This window comes from Nelusetta ayraudi, unplaced genomic scaffold, assembly GCF_046127955.1.
Source record: "Nelusetta ayraudi isolate G7.1 ecotype Tasmania unplaced genomic scaffold, CSIRO-AGI_Nayr_v1 ptg000011l, whole genome shotgun sequence".
Taxonomy (NCBI): Eukaryota; Metazoa; Chordata; class Actinopteri; order Tetraodontiformes; family Monacanthidae; genus Nelusetta; species Nelusetta ayraudi.
In genome coordinates this window covers 6167514-6186595 of record NW_027466061.1, presented here as the reverse complement: position 1 = coordinate 6186595, position 19082 = coordinate 6167514, and the positions used below count along the sequence as shown (strand labels likewise).

General features: G+C 43.7%; 1 long non-coding RNA gene across 1 annotated transcript in view; it reads right to left on the bottom strand.

The window, feature by feature from the left end:
- Positions 1-2947: 2947 nt before the first annotated feature.
- LOC142884570 (uncharacterized) overlaps positions 2948-19082 on the bottom strand; it is a 318763-nt gene continuing 302628 nt past the window's right edge. Inside the window, exon 2 of the long non-coding RNA XR_012926181.1 lies at positions 2948-3148. This is a non-coding gene — a long non-coding RNA (uncharacterized LOC142884570). The remainder of the gene's footprint in view (positions 3149-19082) is intronic.

Below are 19082 nucleotides of genomic sequence, written 5' to 3'. Positions count from 1 at the left end.
TTCAAGCAGAAGGTCGCTGATCGATGGTGATTATGCGCGCCGAGTGCCGTGCTTGTTTATGCTCATGCAAACTGAACAACATAAAAATGACAGACGCCAAAGTAACATTTTTCACACCAAGCTTCTGTGAATTTGTTATTCAGCGTGCAAGTTTAAAGACCTCGGTGTCAGCCAAGCTTCACTGTGCCACCACGAGACCCGCCCTTGAGGAAATTTCTTCCCCCGTGTGGTATCAGCGCGCACGCTAGCGTGACAGACAGGTGAACGTAGCCGTAAACATCGGATAGCGTCTCCAGGAAACGAGCCAAGAGAGCCGCAGCCATTCTGTCTGGCAGGATTCACAGTGAGGTAAGCAACGCGGCGGTGACGCATGCCGAGCAGCACTGGAACTGGAATTGGAGTTTAATGATATGCCAGCAAACGGCCAGCCACAGGATAATCTGGGCTCGCTGTACGATGAGAAATAAGACGCGTTCCATTTAGCATATTGGGTTGCGAGAAAAGTTTTACATTTTAAATGTTTAGGATTTTGTGAGGGACCAAGCCGGCCGGCAAAGACGAAACACAGGATTTAATTTAAAGAAAAATGATTGATTTATCAAAAAATTAAGAAAAGAAATGAAAAGGAAAAAAGAAAAGAAAAAGAAACAAATGAAAAAATTGGGCCCATTAAAAAGAGGTCAATGAAACCTAAAGCTACATGTACCAGCAACTCAAACACAAAAAATAATTATTAGAAAACATAACCAAACCAATGTGTGACTGTACAAAAGTTAACTACATCTGTACACTTCAGATAACTTATTGTCAAAAAAAAAAAATGTGTGCTTAATAACTCAAACTGTGTGTGAACTTAGTCATGCTTCAAGTAACTCAAATAATTAACTAAATTGACTATAAATGAACTAAATAAACCATAAATGAAGTGTAGGTGGAGCGGATTGCTGTCCTTGCTGTGTGGTCAGGCTTGGTCATCACAGATTTGCTCTGTTGTTGTTGTTGTTGTTTTATTTGTACCTGTCATGTGACATGTTAGTGTCCTTGGCAAGACAAAGGCAATAAAATCCCCATAAAGAGTTTATTTTGAGCATGACATCACTTTGTGTGCTGTATCTCGGCTGGTTCTGATTGGCTGATACATTCGGATGCATCATGTCATTACAGAGTGTCACAAAGTGGGTTTACAGCTTCTCAGAACAAAAGGTTGGCTGGAGTCGCAAAGCAATTCGAGGTGATTTATTAACACAAAAATCGTAAACAAAAACTCAAACGTCCAAAAGGACAAAAAACACAAAGGGAAAAAAAGTTATACCGCACATGTTAGTCTCCTGCTCTGCAGCCTCTCTCTCCAAAATCCAGTGGGCCAGTGGCTTTTATGTGCCAAGCCCCTCCTCCTGGACCCACCCACAAGAAAAGAGGTCAAGCAATTGACAAATGAAAGAGTATTTAAAGAAAAACAGAGGCTCTATTCATAGCTCTCACATTCAATAACATGCAAATGGAAGCTACTTCCTCTTCCTGAAAATAACCCCAGAATTAACCCACCACACAGTTAATTGGACCACAATTGGACCGCACATGGTACCTTCCACTAATTAGCACACCTGTGCAGACCTGTGCTACTATAAATGACGCTGCTACAGAGCAGCTCTTGCTCAGCCCTAGTGACCGGAGAGGAGAGAGACAGCAGCCACCTGGACCCTCAGCAAACAGCTACGGAATGTAAAGAAAAGCATGAGTGGTATAAACTGTTAAATATGGAGAAACTGTGGTGCGTGCACTCCTGTAGTCTGTCCTCAGTGACGGGCCTTCGTCACACAGAGGCATTATGGGAAGTAACACTACTGGGCATGCTCAATGGGCCTCATAATGCGGATATAAATTCAAGATGTCAGACTCCACTGATATGAAGGGGTCACATCAGTCCTTCAGAGATGTTTGTCTACATTTTCATGCACTTTATTTTATAATGTCGATAAAGGAATTAAATTCAATAACCTACAACAGCTCAAACAGATTAGCACGGTCAAATACAAGAGCCGTGCCCTGTCTTGCATGAGGGTAGTACCCGGGCGCCACAAGAAGCACCTTTTTCAAGCAAAGAACGACCCACACTGAGAGCTGTGGCCGAGTTCTCTACGAATGCACTGACTTGATTTTGTTAAAGCAACTTAAAGGTAATTTGTAACTTATTGTTGTGAAAACTAAAATGGTTTAAGGCAAGAAGATCTTATTAAGTTGGTCAAGCTTAATGCAAATAAGTATAATCAACTCATTCTAAATGAGTTTAAAGAAATACAATGTGTTAATAAAACTTATTAGTTTTAAGTTCAGTGTACTGAATTACATGGTACTATTAAATTTATTCACTAAAGTTGTCTTCACAATAAATATTTGAGTTGATTGTACTTAAATTAAATATGTTTTCGTAACTTAAACTTGTTGAGTTAATTAATTTAAATGGTTTGAGGCAACAATGCGACCACCTCCGTGTGAAAACGGGAAAAACGATCCTCAAGCCCCCTAGCCCCTCCCACCCCCCTACAGTGCACGGCAGTTGGCCCGTATCTATGACGGATGTCAGGCCGGGACTTGAACACTCTAAATTGTCCGTAGGTGTGCATGTGAGTGTGAATGGTTGTTTGTCTCTATGTGGCCCTGTGATGAACTGGCGACTTGTCCAGGGTGTCACCCTGCCTTCACCCTAAGACAGCTGGGAGAGGCTCCAGCAGACCCCCGTGACCCTGACCTCGGGACTAAGCGGGTATGGAAAATGGATGGAATGGTTTGAGGCAATCGGTTTCCTCAAATTGTTTGAATTCCACTATCAGGTTTTACAGTGTAGCTGGTGAGAAGAAACAAGATTTTGTCTCTGTTTCCTTCCAAAAAAAATTGAAAGGCACGAGTAATGACGCGTGTCGTGTCTTGTTTTTGTCTCTTCTCCCTCTCATTCATTCATTCATTTTCCATACCCGCTTAGTCCCGAGCTCAGGGTCACGGGGGTCTGCTGGAGCCTATCCCAGCTGTCTTAGGGCGAAGGCAGGGGACACCCTGGACAAGTCGCCAGTTCATCGCAGGGCCACATAGAGACAAACAACCATTCACACTCACATGCACACCTACGGACAATTTAGAATGTTCAATTGACCTCACATGCATGTTTTTGGAGTGTGGGAGGAAGCCGGAGAACCCGGAGAGAACCCACGCAGACACAGGGAGAACATGCAAACTCCACACAGAAAGGTCCCAGGTCCGGGCCCCGGAATCGAACCCACGACCTTCTTGCTGTGAGGCGGCAGCCACGTGCTGTTAGTTAGCAGTATGTTAGACAGCTAGCAGATACTAGTGATAGCTAGCACGCCAACGCTAGCACCACTCGTGGGTGCTGTCGAGGATGAGTCACTTATAGTGATAACGTTTTTTAGTATAGAAGTTGGCAATTAGTAGCTTACCAAAAGTCTGCTCCTTTATAGCATACATACATTGTTTTTAAAGGGAACAAAGAGTCAACTGTGCTCTGGAACCGGCTGTGTTTATTTTCATTTTATTTTAATTTTTTTGTAAGCATTGGATTAAAATCACATCATGTTGGCATCATCCAGCTCTAATTTACTGTTACGCAGCCAGACCTGGAAGAGTTTCAGTGCATCCTCAATCTGATCGGAAGACTAGTGGAGCGGTTGGAGATAAGGGACTTGCTCAGGGGCACATCAATGGCAGAGAAGAGACAAAGTAGCGAATGCTGTCTGTTTTTTTTTTTTCTGCTCTCAGATTTTTCTCTGGCAGGTACGTGGATTAAAAATAAATAAATAAATCGGAGCAAACAACAACCCGTCGACCGCGCTGCTCCTGTCTCCTGCACCGAAAGACAACAAGAGAACATGATTTCTGAATTGATGGTTTGTGAGCGTTTGGGACTTCCAATGGGCATTTCTTGACAAGGCTGAGCCCAGAGGAAAACTCATCCGGTCCCTATGTTCTAAATTTAATGAGGGCCGCACGCTCTAATTCAAATGTCATATTCTTGCATGCCAAGTTTACATCTTCTTTTCATATTTAGTCGGGGTAATGCGGAAAGACCACTCAGTCAAAAAAAAAAAAAGAAAAGAAAAAAAAAAGCCACCTTCCACCAGACGCTGGGCATTAATTATGAATATGCTTTCAGGGCAAGAACATCCAGATGTCTTGTGGCAATTGGAAAAACCTTTCTCCTTCTTATTCTCCAACTTCAGATTGAAGAAATCCCAAATGAAGCCGGCGACTCGAGAGGCCGCTCCCACATCCCAATTAGCAATTAATGCAGAGCGGAATCCCGGGCTGAGAATGCGGCTCAAGGCAGCACCAAGGAGGCACTGAAGTGCTCCGACCAGCCGGCAAACATTACAGCAGCACAACTTGTGGTTTTAAGGAGAAAACCGAGGAGAAAAAAAAAAGGTAATTTCCACGGTATTTGTTCACAATATCGGAGTGTGTTTGCCCCTTAAGGTAAATATGGAGGAGGGGGCTGGGCAGATAACAAATGAGAGAGAGAGAGAGAGAGAGAGAGAGAGAGAGAGAGAGAGAGAGAGAGAGAGAGGTGTTGCTACTAAAAGCCTCCAGCTGCTCGTTTTCCTTTGAGTTTATTACTCAACATTCCTTTGGAAACATAATTCTGTGAAAGTGTTTTTCCCCCCCCTTGCCTGCCCTCAAATCACAGCCCACAAAGAAAGCTGGATGAAACTGCAGTGCGCCGCATGCAGCAGGGACGTAGGGAAGTAGAAGAAAAAAATTGAGCATTTAAAGAGGAGAGGAAAGTAAGCGGCGAGAATCAGAAGCTCGCCGTGTGACACGTCTCATGGGAGTGAGGGATCTTCCGCCCTAGAGCGGAAGAACAATGCGACCACCTCCGTGTGAAAACGGGAAAAACGATCCTCAAGCCCCCTAGCCCCTCCCACCCCCCTACAGTGCACGGCAGTTGGCCCGTATCTATGACGGATGTCAGGCCGGGACTTGAGGCAGGACTCAGACGCAGAGGACAACAGAAAACAAGTAAATTTATTTCACACAAGCAATTGTCGGCAGATCAGAGAGATCAAATAAAACAGGCTATAAGAATCCTATTCTCACCGACAACAAAATCAAAATCACTCACAAGGAGGAAAAAGACTAACTAGTAAACAAAATCCTATTCTAATAACAAAACTTAGCATTAACAGAAAATCACTCGATCCCGAGGAACAACCGTCTTACTGTGGACTCTTGGGGCTGGGGCTGGGGCTGGGGCTGGGGCTGGGGCTGGGGCTGGGGCTGGGGCTGGGGCTGGGGCTGGGGCTGGGGCTGGGGCTGGGGCTGGGGCTGGGAGCGGGCTCAGGGCTGGACGTGACGGACGAAGACACTCTGGCACAAGACAAGGGGAACGCAGACTATTTGAACACACAAAGTAACAAGGCACAGCTGGAAACAATGGGTAATTGGGTCAGATGAACAGGTGGAACATGAGGAGAGGTTGTGATCTGAAACGAGAGGAAGTTGTCAAAATAAAACAGGAAATGACGAGACAAAACACCAAGACGAGACAAAACCTCACCACGGTGTGACAACGGATGCCTTGCATCGCGTGGCAGATCCGAAACAACCCCACAAAGCAAAATACTAATAATAAAAAAAACCTCCTCGCAATCAAGCAGCTGTAAGACGGACGGCGTCTTCGTCGAGACGCGACGTCGGTGAAGGGCAGGGGGGCGTGTGCGGTAGATTTCAGCGGTGATAATCTCAAAATAATTAGAACTTTCCTCATGATTCCCCTCATTCTGCAACCGAGCAGCAACTCCACTCCACGTTGTTTCACGATAATTACTTTTTTTTTGTAATAGGCCTCCAGCAGTGATCTTGTGGGGGGGCGGTCGGGCTGCTAAAAACAGGATCCAGCCAATTAGGTATTTATGCACTGATGCAAAATATATATAAAAAAATTGAAAACCAAACCAAAAAGACGTGACAGAAAAACAAATTTGGGAAAACAAGGGAGATGGAGGACGTCAAAACACGGCCTGGCTTTCCTCAGCAGAGCAAATAACAGGCATGCGGGCAAGTGAGACAAAGTCCGGCAGTAACGCTCAGCAGCGTCTCCACTGGATTTCTCAGCTTCCACAGACACACACGGCAGTGCAAATCGGCCGCCGAGTCCGATCGACATCAACGACGTCAAAAAGAAAAAGAAACCTCGGGGCCCCGCACGGCCAGCTGGCTGGCCAGGGAGCCCGTGGACGTGCTCTCCGTCCTGCAGAGGATGATTTTTCAGCATCTGCTGCACAACGTCACGCGAGACCCGGCGCGAGCCTTCAGCAGCCCGGGGAGGCCAGCGCTGCCTCGCCGTCCGTCTCCATGCATCACGCCAATTAGGAGCTGCCCTGTGTCCGCCAGGCCGCCGCTTGGCTTCGTAGCCGAGATCGTTCAGTGTCGAGGTGATTTTCACCTGCAGCCCCTTTTTTCTCATGCCGCTGCCGACTGCCGGCTGCCACAGAGGCGGTTCAGAGCTTCACTTTGTTCTTTGTTTTTTCCTTCATCTTCTGCCGGATTGTGATCGGCTTTATTTATTTATCTATTTTATTTATTTATTTTCACGCAATGTGGTGAAATAACAGCGGGAAAAAGCAACTTAATCATCCACGGTGTTTGCGAAGTGGAAAAAAAAAGCAACGGGATTAGCAGAGAAAAAGGACTGTGTACACGGGGCTCCTCTCTCTCTCTCGCTCGGTGGCCAGATACCGCTTGAAATCCTGCAAGTGCAGCGCTCAGGTTGATACACGCATGATTGAAGCGTCCTTCCGAGGATTCTTGAGGGGCCGACTAATCCTTAACGGAAACATTTTCGCAATTAAACATTTGGCTCGCACGTTCACGGCGGCGGATCTCCCTCGTCGCCCAGCGTGCACGCGACGGATCCCGCGGTGGCCGCATTTATTTGCGAGAAACAATCCCGACGAATTAAAGGAGAAGCCACCCCGCTTCCACGTGCAAGCGTCAGCGGGGCCCGGGGAAGAGCAGGGATTCACGCAAACCTTCGACCTCGTGCATTATGAAGGAAACCTGCTGTATGTTGTAGCAACGGACGCAGCGGGAACAACGTTTTTTTTTTTCTTCTTTTTATCTTCTCAGCACGGCTATAAATAGGGGCCTGCGTCTCGCGAGCGCGTTCCATCAGATGGGGACGGCTGATTTAAGGCAGAGTGACGGGGGTGGGGGCAAGATGGCTCCGGAGCGCAGATGGCACGAGCAGGTCCCCACCTCGTCTCGCCTTCCGCCACCTCCACCCCCCCCACCTTCGTCCATCCCGGCGCCATGTCGCTTTCACACTACATTTCCCTGCCGCCGTCCTCGCGAGGAAAAAAAACAAAAAAAGGGCGGCCCGCGCCGTTCAGCGGAAGACGCTTTTAATTGCATTTTCATGTAGGCGTTTCATGAGGGTGTCGCTCCCCAGGCAGCAGGCGGAAGAGTGGCTCCGAGACGAGGCGAACAAGCTCACCGGTGCTGTCCAGCCCCGGCAGGGGAAGCGTGTCGGACTGAAGAGGTGCTGGAAGTGCCGACAGCCCTGCAGGGACACTCAGAGAGAGCCCTGAACAGCCAGAGTATAAATAAATGCATGGCGAGAGCATTTTTCCTCATGGATGAAACGCCTTTAACCTTTTGGTCCGTGTAAGTGCCGGAATCATTCTGTGACATTTAACTTGCATATTCCCTCTTTTGGTGCTCTTTCTGCATGAGAATTATTTCGGGCTTTTATGGCCAAAGCAGCAGCGGCCGCTCAGTGGAGTCCGGCATCCCACCGCAACCTGATTCCTGATTCCAACCTTGATTCTTTATAATACTCGCCGATAAATTCTTGCAGTCAAGCCTTCCTTTTCTGTGTTGTTTTCAGTATTTTGCGGACCTTCCCCACGACTTGCATCAGCGCGGCCGAGGCGCGCTATGAAAGAGGAGTTTGTTTTAGCCCCAAATCCGCAATGCCACGCTGATGCATAATTGATTCAGGAAAGGACAGAAAAGGAAACGGTGACATAACCAGAACGGCGGTTGTTTTTTAAGGACACTGCCGTCGCTAACAACAGATTCTTTTTGACGATAACGGCTCGCGCAGGGCTCGCGGGAAGTTCCGTGATAATGGGCCACAGTTGGAGGTGCAGACGAGAGAGCGGAACCAAAAAAAAAATGCTGGAGAGTATTTCTTCTGTCCCCCCACTGTGGCGGATTGAGATGTTTCAAGAAGGGGATGCCAATTACCGAAGTGTGCTCAGTGTTGCATAACCTAGAAGACAACACAACAAGGCACAAAAGCACCCCGCGAGTTGCCTCCTTTTTTTTTTTTCTTCTTTCCAGCGACATGTTACAGATGTTTTCACATGCGGATTGTGATTGCCGAGCTTGCTTGACTGCATTAAAAAAGAGAAAAAGACGTGGAGGACGTGTGTTTTTTCGCCGGCGTCTACAACATTACCAATACAAACAAGTCTGGCTGTGTCTGCGCAGGCCATTAATATTTCACACGCCGTCTCGTCTGGTGTTGATTTGTGGTTTCTGCAGTCACATTAGGTTCCGATGTGAAGCTTCGACATTTAGCAACGGCTCAATCTTTCCGCTGACATTTTAATCCCAAAGTGTTTCCTCGGAAAAAAAAAAAAAGACTACAAAAAAGAGCCCGATGGAAAGAATGGAAGTATTCCTGCACCACAATCCCACTACTATCCAACGTGATCGCTCCGAAGACTCGGCAAGAGCACTCATCCAGGTTTGACTGGATAAATAATGGTTTAAAAAATAAATAAATAAAAAAATTTCCACACAGCTAGTTTCCCATCCATTGAAGTCGAGGAACAGCTTCAGGCTGTACATCAATGTGACATCATAGATCATAGGCACGGATCTCTGCGGGCTCATTTGTAAGGCTTGTATGTACACCGAAGATACACCCTAAAAAAGGAGAAAAAAAAGTGTGCACAGCTGCTTGTAATCTCCAGCAGATATTATGAGAACAGGAAGGAACGTGCCCTAATGTTGCCGTGGAGAGGGAATATTGCTTTGGTAATATTACAATCATTTGAAAAAAAGAGACATTCATAAATTAGCAACTGCAGGAGTCTGAATCTGAGTACAGGGAGCACACACACAGGAGCTGCCCCAGTGAACATCAGAACAAAACTCAAGCACACTCAGTCACCTCTGTCAAGGCAACAGCAACCTCTCATCATGCATGCACCAGTGTTGCAAGATTGCAGTGGTGAGAGATAACTGGAAAAGATGTGAACTTCCAGTTTGGATCTAGATTTCCAACCAGAAGTGGATATTTCACACTATGCTGCATTCAAGCAGGCATGATTCCCACCATCTGGTTTCAGCTTTAACGTGAGTAACATTGTAACATGCACAGAGTGCGCTTGCCTATGTAGCACACAGTCCAGTATGTTAGGTGGTGACATGAATCGTTCCTTCAAAATGTAGTAATGTTTTGCTTTGATTTATATTTTGCTTTTATACAGACAGGTTTTCTCTCATCTTTAAATTCGTGTCACTTGGTGGTGTGTGTGACCCGTCTTCATCAGCTGGTGTTATGGAGGCGTGACCGACCTGTTTTGACAGGTCAGTCACGCCTCCCGCTGTCCATTCGCCTTTCCAGGACGCTGCCCCAGGTGTGTGAGAACGTCTGTATTCATCTTCTTAGGGCCCGTCTCCCTATTTCAATTGGGAACACCCTCACATACACACACACACACACACACACACACGCACCACCATTTGACATGTTTCTGCTGAAAAACTTATGTCTGTATAAAGATATAATGCATTAAAAACCAAAGACATACTGAACACAATTGATTTAAGGCAGCACTTGTTCAGGTTTGCAGATATTCCCTGCGCTATGGACGAACTAAAAGAGCTGGAAGCAATACTGCTGCTACATCAGCGTACTGATTTTTTCAGTGGCCACCCATGGTATTGCAAGAATGACACCCAAAAGGCATTTTTTTCAATAGAACGCAATAAAAAAATTAAGCACCTGTGAAATGGATGGCTCCAAACTGAAAAAGAGTTCATAATAAATCTTAATAAATATATTTTGAAGTCATCGGCATTTCCAAAGGCAATAAAATCCCCATGAAGAGTTTATTTTGAGCATGACATCACTTTGTGTGCTGTGTCTCGGCTGGTTCTGATTGGCTGATACATTCGGATGCATCATGTCATTACAGAGGCATTATGGGAAGTGACACCACTGGGCATGCTCAATGGGCCTCATAATGCGGATATAAATTCAAGATGTCAGACTCCATTGATATGAAGGGGTCACATCAGTCCTTCAGAGATGTTTGTCTACATTTTCATGCACTTTATTTTATAATGTCGATAAAGGAATTAAATTCAATAACGTCCAACAGCTCCAACAGCTTAGGACGGTAAAATACAACAGCCGTGCCCTGTCTTGCATGAGGGTAGTACCCGGGCGCCACATTTACATCATGCCATGGTGCACCGGAGTCACTCCAGAGAAGCACCTTTTTCAAGCAAAGAATTACCCACACTGAGAGCTGTGGCAGAGTTCTCTACGAATGCACTGATTGAGCTGCAGAATGCAGCGTGCCGCCCCTGCCGACTCTCTCAGACTAAACTCCTGAGATGGCCCACATCGACCAGCTGTTTGGTGACCACTGGAAGTCTTCTGAGAGGAAGGACGCGGACGATTGACCCTGACCCGGACATCCAGGGTTTTACTGGGACGGGAGACGGCTGCTGCAAACACTTGTAAACAATGAAACCCGCAGCGCGGTCGCAGTAATGGAAGCAGTTCCATCGCAACTGGAGAAGAACAGCAGCACTAATGGATCTTCTCCACTCCTGCCCACAGCGGGTCAATGTTTCATTCATGTAAATGTTTCTGGATGTGTAATGGTGAACGTGAATGTGCTGTCCCTCACACCTTGGGTAAACCCCACATCTTCCACCAATCACAGATTATAAATCTGAATGGTCCAAAAGTAACAATAAATGACTTTTTGAGAGTTAAAGCAGGAACAAACAAGCGGGCATTTTGTTTAATTTGCATGAGTTTTGCTTGAAGTGAGACATTTTTTAAAGTAAGAAAAGATTTCTGACCTTTATTTCAGAGAAATCACTTTCATTCATTCATTCAATTCAATCATTTCTCGCAACCAATGCAAAAACAAACACCTTTTCAATGTCTTGTTACGCTGTTGCAGCCAACTGCAACGGGGCACAGGCTGTTTATGATAGTGGTAGCTGTAATACTGCAAAGACCTGAAAATACATTTTGTTTTGTCCCATTTTAAAATTGCCTTTATGTTGTTTCAGCTCCGGTAGTTGGACTGTGTGACAGCTGAGGAATAGTCGGTGTACAAGCTGAAAATGCCTGCTGGCCGGCTGGTGCTCTCATTGTTGGATGTTTATACCCCTTCTCTGAATGCTGGCAGAATTACGGCTACGATGTCACATCTTTGGTGTAATTCTTTTAATTTTGCTGTTGAATTATGATGTCTTGGCAGCATGCTGACAGTTTGCTAGAGCTGCGGTTGCAACTAGTTCCGTCAGGAAAAATTAGATTGTTTTTATTGCATTTGACTGTCCTTTTCCTTTCCACTGGATTAATATACAATTTAGAAACATAGACTTTCCATTTAAGAAGAAAGAAGAAGAAATCTGGTCATAAAATTCATAGGCATTTCCTCTGTTAATCGAATTTTACAGCGGATGTTGAATGATCTTGTTTTTGCACTTTCTACAAACTGAATTAATTTGGAATTGCTAATTAAGTTTCTTGGTTCTGACCCAATAACAGCAACGTTACATACTTGGTCAAAACGTACAGAGAATTAAAGATCTACGGATGAAAACAAAGAAAAAAAGAAAGTTCATCATGTTCTTTGTCAAGAAAAAAAAAATAAAAAAAATCGATTTTTATGTTTGCACTTCAAGAATGTCAAAATGTCAAGTATGAAGTGAAAATGAGTCCCTTTTCCATGCACTCAGAGAGAAAGAAAACTGCTGTCACGTTGACAAAAAAGCTTTCAAATATTAAGGAATGAACTGAAAAAAACATTAAAAACTGTAGAGCTAAACGCTGAACCGCAAATTGTTCAGATTGATTTGACAAGAAAACACAACTGCTATTGATATTCTTCCACTGGACCATAAGTGACACAATGTGGAAGGACAACAACCTTCTCCAGGCTTGTTTTGTCATTTTCAGTTTGGTGCCAAAGTCACAGGATGAGTGCTTTGTCTAAGATATCCTCAACATTAATATTGGTTTCAGAACGGCACCACCTACCCTGCTTTGCTCTTTTACAGGTAAAACATATTGGTATTGGTATCAATGTCCATGATACTGGCTCTGTAATTATTACTTGCCATTATTGCTTATCATACATCTCTGTGTCCATGAGGTTTAGGATTAGAGGGATGGAGGAAAGGATTTCATTTCTGTTGAAGCGTATTTTAATTTGTATTTTATTAAACTGGTTAAATGGACTTCGTGAAATGCCATCTTTATTTCTGACTTTTCGTCCTTCCTCTACCAATTTGATTAATTCCAGCATTTGTACTTTACACTCAACATTTTCACATCTTAAAGCGATTTCAAATGATGATTTAAAATAAATAAATGAATGATGAAACCCTTCCTACAGATTTTCTTCACACTCACAGACTTTCTACTCCACCGCGTAAACAAGTGCACGCAAATTGCCCATGCTGTTGAATTATCTCGGGGCAGTCACAGCCTACGATGCGGGTGGGGGATAGTAAAAAAAAAAAAAAAAAAGAAAATACATGAAAAATAACCCCATGCTGTAGAATTACTCCATGCAAATCTTGGCTCAAACCAATGGTCCAAGTGGCATTTGGGTTTCCGGCAGAAATCGCCGAGTTTAAATGTCAGGTCACGGTGTGCACTCTAAGCTCTCCGCAAATCAGAGCCCAAACAGCGAGGACAAAATCTTCACAGGGCTGCGCTGCCAATGGAAAAATTAAAGATAAATGTGCAGCGTCTCCAAATTAGTTCAATTTGTGATATCATGATTCTATATCAGGGTTTGTTATGTAAAGTAAACACTGCCACGTTGTCTTTAATGAAGCAGAAGCACATTGTCGCATGACATGTTACAGAAAAAGAACATTTCTACACAATAACACGACAGTTGAGCACATCTGTAACATATTATGATTACAGTAGCATTAAAAGAGGCAAACATAAACTATGACTAACAAAACACTGCTGCGGCATGACTTTGGTGCCGGCATCTTAATTTAAAAAAATATTTATAAATAAATAAAAATATATGTGTGGGAAAGTGCCAACATTAGTAAGAACGTGTGGCAAAACCATAACAGGATAAGTGAGCAGCAAGTAGAGACATAAGAACATAAATTCAAACTGAAACAACTCACTGCCGCATCCCTTCCCCTTTCATCAAAGTCCAACACTTCTTTTTATCCACGTCAGGAATTTTGACCTTCAAATATTATGTGCCCATCAGGCAGACAATATTTTTTTTTGCCAGAACACAGAGCCAAAAATCATCATCCCTTCTGCTTTAATCAAAATCACAGCAGTCGTCGGGGTGAGTGATTAGGTCTTAAACACATTTTGTCACAGTGTTTTTTTAATCCTCCTGGCAGGGGTCTGCTCAGAGGTGTACTTTCTGTTGTGGCTCTGCTCTATTCTTTTTCTCTCATCACTTTGCCGTTGTGGTGGTTGCGAGTAAGTCTGTTTCGATGGGGCTGCATGAAATTTTCACCAGCACCATGCTGATTTTTTTAATGGCAGGTTAGACATGCAATCACCAAAGAAATATTTCCTGCTCCTTGTGCCAACTGTTGAGGATGCCTGATGCAGTAGGTGATATCATATCAAGAGGTTTGTATGACATAAACGCGAATGTGGGTGACGATTAAATGGAATTAGAAGGTAACTTAAAACAAATGTATGGGTTTGGAGTCAATTAGGCAGTTAATTGCTTTTAAGGGGATCTCGCTTCTCTTTAAATTTGTCACTGAATCTGCAAATTGGCTCGATCGCCGTCCATTTTAAGCATTTATTCATGCAGATCCATCCAGTCGAGTCAAAAACTGCAGGGCCAATCAGCATGCTGTGTTGCAAAAGAGGCGGGCGCTGCAGCCAGAGCGCATACACAGGAAGCTGCTGCAAGCCTGCAAACAATGACGGCCGCAGTAGTGACAGCTGTTTCATCACAACTGGGCAGCCGATCCTCATTAAAGCGAAGCAGAGAACAGCACTAAAGGCTTGGCCGTACTGCTGAATGGCCTCTTGGGGACTGATGTGCTCGATCGTGGTCGGTATCAAGTGTCTCCCCTCAGCCAAAAAAAAGAATATATATATATATGTATATGTATATATATATATATATATACATATATATATATATATATATGTATATATATATATATATATATATATATATATATATATATAAACATCCCTGACAAACTCGCCTTCACCAACTTGCTCAAATAGTAGCAAAGAGATCAGATTATTTCATGTCCGGTCCATTAAAGCTTGCGTCTTGTTGGTTCCAACATAAGCCTTGCAAGGACACACAGATACACCCACCATATGTTCACCAGCCACCTCCAGGTACGACGTTCAACTGAACGCAAATAGCCAATCAGCAACTTGGTGCTTTGAGACGTGATAATGTGGCAAAGATGACTTTGATGCGAGCATCAGGAATATGATTTAAGTGACTTTAAATAAATGTAAATCACATAGAAATATCCATTGATGCCAGTTTAGGAATGCATTTCCACTTCCAAATATATTCGGCAGAACACAATCATAAACTCTGTAATCTAAAAGAGAAATAGGTCAGAGGTTCTTGTTGGATAACACATTTAACTGAATGTCCCATCCAAGCTGAAACTGCAAACAAATAAGCCTCCACCGGTGGTGCCGCAGCCTCCTTTAAAAAGATATAATTGTGCTGACAAGTTTGCTAACACGAAACAAGTGTTTGGGGCTAATACAATTATTTTGTCCGAGCCGTTGGGAATGGCTTCGATTCTGGCTGGCTGCTTCCAAAATAAAAAACGTGGGTGATCAGCCACATTCGCAGGAATTAATCATGAACCAAATGAAGCGGCCCTGAGTGTATTCACCGCAGTCGGGCAGCTTGCAAGAATTAAAAGAATTATCTCCCCACTCTAATTCCACTCACGGGGCGGGGGTGGAGGGTGGCGGTGGCGGCAGCAGGGGAGGTTGGTGGGTGTGGAGCGGGGGATATTTGGTTCAATGAGAAAAGCAACTTCTATCGTCGTCATCAATCAATGCGGCGAGTAAAGAGGCTTCATTCAGCCCACACGTCTGGAAACTTTGAACAGATTGAATATCACCTGCTTACCCGCACCGATATTGATTTGAAAACAGGGGGGGTTAAGGGTGATTTTGTTTTTTTAGCTGCTCAGTCAAACATTTTCTGCAAGTTACACTCCATTAGACACACGTTCAGTTTTAGATTTAACCTCAATTAGGTAAAAGTGCTTCCACATAGGTCCTCTGAATGGGCAGGAAAATCAGATTTGAAAAAAAGAAAAAAAAACCCTGGCATTGATGGATTTCAATTTTGTCAACCGAAATCTTTAAATGCAATGTTTTTGAAAGGAATCTGTGATCCGCACAACCGCCTCTGAGTCTGAATTATGTGGAAGCCATACATCATGTCACGAGGGCCGCATCCTTAACAACATTTCCCGTCTCTTCAGTATGGATCGCCCGGGGTGGGAGTTGCAGGAAATAATGTTTCAAAGCGAACTGCGGCGCACTATGTGATATTATAAACTACACCTGGACACTTACCGTTTGTGTAACGCCAGCTCCTTTTTCCCTCTTATCTCCCCGCATCATCTCCCGACTCCCGTGGGAAGCCTGTATTGACATCCTCAATAAGATCCGCGCGCAATTCCTTTTATTGTTTTGATCTCGCACTTGCTATGGATTACCTGTTTTCGTAGCAGGGAATGTCACAGGAGTTTGCTGTATAAAATAACAATACAGCTCCGTGTTCAGACTGGTCTCTTTTTTCTCCCCTTCTCGCTTGTTGCCTGGCTCTAGTCGTGTCTTCTGCTTTCTTTGATGCCTCTGTTGAAAAACACCGGGACATGAATTTGTTCTGGAGTTTTTGTTTTTGTTTTTTTCGTGCTGGGAAAAGGATGGATGATGTTTTGTTTTTTTCTCCCTCAGTATAGTTTTCTTATTTCCCGTTTCCCGAGTTGCCATATATGTCAAGCAAATGGCAAGATGTCGGTATGTGTTACGAACAAGCAGTTTTGGTGCATTTGCGTGTTTCTCTGATATATATATGTTTATTTATGTATAATATGTATAATGGCTGCAGGAAGTCTCGATGGGAAAAAAATAACTATGGCAAGAACCATCATTTACAAAACTATGAGGCAAAATTGTGCAAAACTATTGTAAACATACTAATAAGGACGACTGTGATAGTGCTAGACATTAAGGGACAGATTTGTATTCTGCACCTGCTTATATCCACCTCATCCCCAGACTCCATCCTTCCAGCCACCACCCCAAATCAGATTTTCTTTTAATGACAGCCAGGGGGCAACGCAAACAAGTGTCACTTTGTCTTGAGTTCTCCATTAACATGGAGCGTAAGTATTATGCCCTCTCTGTGTTATGTGGTGGGGATTAGCATACTTGTCAAGGTGCACTAATGGCCTTCAGCGTGCCTGTGAGAGCACAATGAGCTGTTTGTATACAGTCCAAAGAGTGAGCTTTCTAGCTGACAAATGGTCTTACAGGCGGGTGGGTGGTTGGACTCCATTAGCAGACACAAACATCGGCGACGTTGGAGCTGCATCCGTGATTTGTGCACAAAACTTTGGTTTTTCCATTCTAGTACATCTGTGAAATGCAGTCTGCATGGAAATGAATAAACCTCGAGCTACGGCATGCTGTGTTATTTTCATGCTTAGCCAACAAATGGAGAAAAAAAATTGTCTTGTACAAGCTTTTAAAGAATAAGCTAGGAAATGCTTCCAAAGGTTGCATTAATGTTGACGTACTGCATGGTCAGGCGTTAGTGAGCGACATACGGAACAAAGCATGTGAGCTCCAACTGTTTTGGTGGGCTGCAAGTTCATATGAAAGCGCCATCGATGATTTGTTTAGTCGCAGCAGTGCCGACAAGGCAGAAGTTTTTGCTTCTCCATGCGCTGAAACCAAAAGTTGGCGCTGCTGCATGTTGACTCGCAGATGGCTCGGAAGATGTGGACAGTGTGGCAAGCTCGTCAGCATAATCACTTTTACAGACTGACTCCCATATTTTCCGGACTATAGAGCACACCTCAATATAAGTTTTTTTTTTAAAAATTGGAAATGTACATATATAAGCCGCACCGGGCTATAAGCCACCGACATCTAGGTTGTGAAATGAGACATATATTGGATAGATTGATGGATAAAGATTAGATAGATAGATTTACCGGTACACAGAAAGATTTCTTACTTGTTTATTTACATAACTGAAGTGATTACTTTCCGAACGGTGCCGGTAACACAGCAGTAAAAGTGGTGATCAACCAAAACAGAAAAGTTGCGCACTGAACCCACTGAACACACGTCGAACCGCTGTCACTTCTTCTTCATGTGCACTTGGAAGCATTAAAGTGGCTTCATGAACACTGAACCCAGAAACCACCTGTCACTGTTCATCTTCCTCCTGCGCACTGAAAGGGCTGAAGTCACTTCCTTCAGTGTCGGAGTTGAACAGCCTCAGAAGAGCTTCGTCACAAACCTTTTCTGTGTCTATGTCTGTGTTGCTGTCCGTGTCGCCGCTTGTCTCGTTTTTGCACTTCCTGCTAAAGCGCCCCCTGGCGGGTGAAGTAAAATCCACAGAAAAGCCGCACCTTTGCATAAGCCGCATGGTTCAAAGCTTGGGAAAACAGTAGCGGCTTATAGTAAATATACTATAGGAAAATACGGTATATATAAAGATGGACGGAGCGTCTGGTGTCAAACGTGGAAGTGCAGCAAAAACCTGAATTCTATCATCAAAAACGGTTGCAACAAGACTAATTATGACCGGCTGTCAGAATGGAAAAGAGGCACAGTCTTGGCTATGTTATACTAAATTATCATGCCCCCAACATTTGTGGTTTTGGAGGAGAAGATGTTTAAAAATTGTTTGATTTATTTGCATAATTTTGCACATACCTGCGAACAATAATAATACCTACACATCCATATATGGAATCTTTCAGGACAAACTGAACAAAACAAAACCCTTGTTCAGATTGCCAGCCAAAATCTAAAAACAGTGTGAACAGCCAGCCCTAAAAATCAGATTTGAGAAGGAACCTGATTTGAATCAGATATGCCTGCAGTCTGAACGCAGCCAAACTGCAAACTCAAGATGTCGCTGACTCTGAGGCCAATCTCTTATCTCTTAACTTATTATTCACAAACCAGTTGGTGACATCATGATGACTCTGTTCAACCTTAGATACAGCCAAGGTTTTCACCATTGTTAGTATGATGTTAGCAACTATAACTACACTGTTGTGCAGTTGCCATCAGCATATCAGCTAACATTCTCCAGAAACTGGCCCAACCTCAAACCCAAACCCATTATTTATTTATTTTTAACTTTTAGTACTTTATTGCTGCGGCGTCTGTACATTTCTCATTTAAAGCTATATAATATTTACTGGCAAAATGGCCAGCAATGAAATCAGTACAGTAAAGATCTTGTTTTTCAATTATTGTTCCAACCTTACTTTAAATCTATGAACAATTGAATATGACAAATCTGCGTCCCTCAAAATTTTGGATATTTTGTAGTTTTTCCACTATTTTTTGTTTTCCCTCTATTTATCCCCCACTCTATCCCTGTGCCTTTCCCCTTGATGTGGATTCCTGCCACTTTGCAACAGTTCTATAACCTGACTTTTCCCATTATTTAATCTCTTTAAAAAGTAAAAAAAAAAATAATACACACACATAAAGATAATATTCCCCCCTTTTATCACCAAGCTAATTTTCATGAATATCAATAAAG